The sequence below is a fragment of the Lissotriton vulgaris genome, chromosome 1_1, assembly GCF_964263255.1.
Source record: "Lissotriton vulgaris chromosome 1_1, aLisVul1.2, whole genome shotgun sequence".
NCBI classification, from domain to species: Eukaryota; Metazoa; Chordata; class Amphibia; order Caudata; family Salamandridae; genus Lissotriton; species Lissotriton vulgaris.
This window is the reverse complement of record NC_141685.1, coordinates 228,113,026-228,115,420: the sequence shown is the minus strand read 5'-3', so window position 1 is coordinate 228,115,420 and position 2,395 is coordinate 228,113,026. Positions and strand designations below refer to the sequence as shown.

Genomic DNA, 2,395 nt, shown 5'->3' with positions numbered 1-2,395 from the left:
ATACCTGGCACATGTAAAATGTGGCGCGGGGGTTGACAATGTGACTCATCTACCTAAATGCGTCACTTTGTAAATATGACACAACATGGCGCATTTTTTACGCTCCTGGTGCGTCACAAAAAGTGACGCACTGGTGGCGCATAAGTCACGCAAGGGCTCATAAATAAACCCCTAAGGATTTAAATGCTGTGTGTGAAGGGTGATGGCATACAAATGTATAATAAGAAATAAAATGCCATCTGTTGTACATTAAAAGGGTACTGCAAGTCACCACCGAGTTCCATGACCTTATAAAGGAACGGTTATTCAGTGATACTGAAGTACGGCTTAGGAGCCACATGTGGCCCTCCTGGCCTTTAGATGTGGCCCCCTCCTCAACAGCAGCACTGGGGTACTGTTAACTCGAATCAGACCTTACATTATAAAGTTGTTAACTAAATGGTCAAGCGTTTGTTTCCAGGTTAATTGAAGTTATAGAAAGGAAGTGACTAAATTTCCTGCACCACTTAGCTTTAGAAACACTTTCATTTTTAAAGACCTATTTCATCAAACGTATGAAAATATGATAAACTCGCTTCAAAATTCTAAAAGTGTATTAACAGAAAGAACCATTTCACCTTCATACATCAGATTACTTCAGTGCATAGAGCAGTTTTTTTTTTTTAAGTGATATTTTTCTAACATCTTCCACCCACACTGACAACAATCACAATAGTAAACTAAGAGGCAAGTCATTTGTTATAAGCGCCCTTTTGGGGCCTAAGTGCCTAGTAGGCATGGACAACATTATAGTTAATAAAATCATCCACTGGAGTTGGTTTCGTACAGTGCACATCTGGAACTCATGTATGTCATGGTAATTTTATATGTGATCATGAAGATAAAGGAGGGAAAGTGAAATAAAACAATTGCTTGGAATCAGACTATTTGGTCAAGTGGAAAAGCCGGGATTGGACAAGCGTTTTCTGGTATCTTATTGTGAAATTCGGCCATTAGATGTACGTTTGACTTCCCCCACACCCACCTTTTACAGTCCGAATATTGTTAAGAGTGAAGATCCAGACTAAAGTGGATAAACTGCAAAAATAGTCATCTTTATCCACCCCAGATGGGACTCGAACCCACAATCCCTGGCTTAGGAGGCCAGTGCCTTATCCATTAGGCCACTGGGGCTGCTTTAAGCGATAATGACTGTTGAGCTACAATACTGTACTCAATGAACGACATGCGACAACTCTCTCGATGTTCATAATAAGGTATAGAACAAGTATATACAATCTTCAAAAACACCCCTGCCGTGGTGCTTAAAGTTCGAAATGGCGGCGTTTACATGAACCGGTTAGTCCATCACGTTTTAGCTCTAATGAGTTTAAAAGGGTGAAGAGCCCAGCAAAATTAGATAAACAACCGCAAAGCATATTTCTTTCACCCACTGATGAGGCTCGACTTTCCATCCCCGTTTTAGACGAAGAAAACTCCCTTCTCTCCATCGGCCAGTGGCGCCATTGTAACCTGTGCAGCGTGGAGTCAGGACGGCTAAATAAATTAAATCTAATCTTACAGAAATATGTTCACGGTCTTTTCTTTAATTGTTATTAAAGCCAAGCCTTAAAAACACCCACTACTGTGATGATTAAAGTTTGAGTGAGTAGAATTTATGCAATCGGTTAACTAATCTACTACGCTGCAGTACATGAGACTGAAGAGTAAAACAATAAACAGAAGCATTTGCAATGCAACAGGACTCGCATTTACGCGAGTCTGAGATATTGCATTGCAAATGGTTTTTTTTTTTAAACCGCTTCATACTGCGCTTTCAAGTTAATGGGCGGGGCCGCCATTAAAGTGAAAGCGCCGTATGGGGTGCCTTTACAAAAATAAACATTTCTTTTTCAAGACCAATTTACTCATTATTTTCAACACTGAAGTCGGATACATTGCAAGTTATTATTTGATAAACAAATAAAATTTCAGGTCCCACCGAGATTTGAACTCGGATCGCTGGATTCAGAGTCCAGAGTGCTAACCATTACACCATGGAACCGGCTGGAAGCTCCGCCCCCACGCGGAGGTTTTACCGCTGAAAAGGGGGTGGGGCGGTGTTGGGACGTTGTGTGAGAGGTCGTTTCTGTTTCTGATTTAGTCACTTGAAACCGGCTCTCTTGTGCTCTGGAGGCTGCCAGTCACTGCTCGCTTCAAAAATAATATAGTAGTTTCAGGGTCGTGACCCTCATCAATGAAAGAAATACTTTCCCTTCCAACCCCGAGGGAGGCAGCTCTCGATAGCGGTCGGTCGTTACATCACTGAGGCTAAAATGGCTTTAATAGTTCACAAACCTCCTTGAATTTTTTCAAACGTGGCTACAAAATAACCATCAACAAACTGATTTGGAAG

At 41.4% G+C, this 2,395-nt stretch overlaps 2 non-coding genes across 2 annotated transcripts; both read right to left on the bottom strand.

Moving 5' to 3' along the window:
* Positions 1 to 1,100: 1,100 nt before the first annotated feature.
* TRNAR-CCU (transfer RNA arginine (anticodon CCU)) lies at positions 1,101 to 1,173 on the bottom strand. Its single transcript has one exon. It is a non-coding gene; the product is annotated as a tRNA-Arg (tRNA).
* A 799-nt stretch (positions 1,174 to 1,972) lies between these two features.
* TRNAQ-CUG (transfer RNA glutamine (anticodon CUG)) lies at positions 1,973 to 2,044 on the bottom strand. The gene has a single exon. It is a non-coding gene; the product is annotated as a tRNA-Gln (tRNA).
* Positions 2,045 to 2,395: the final 351 nt, after the last annotated feature.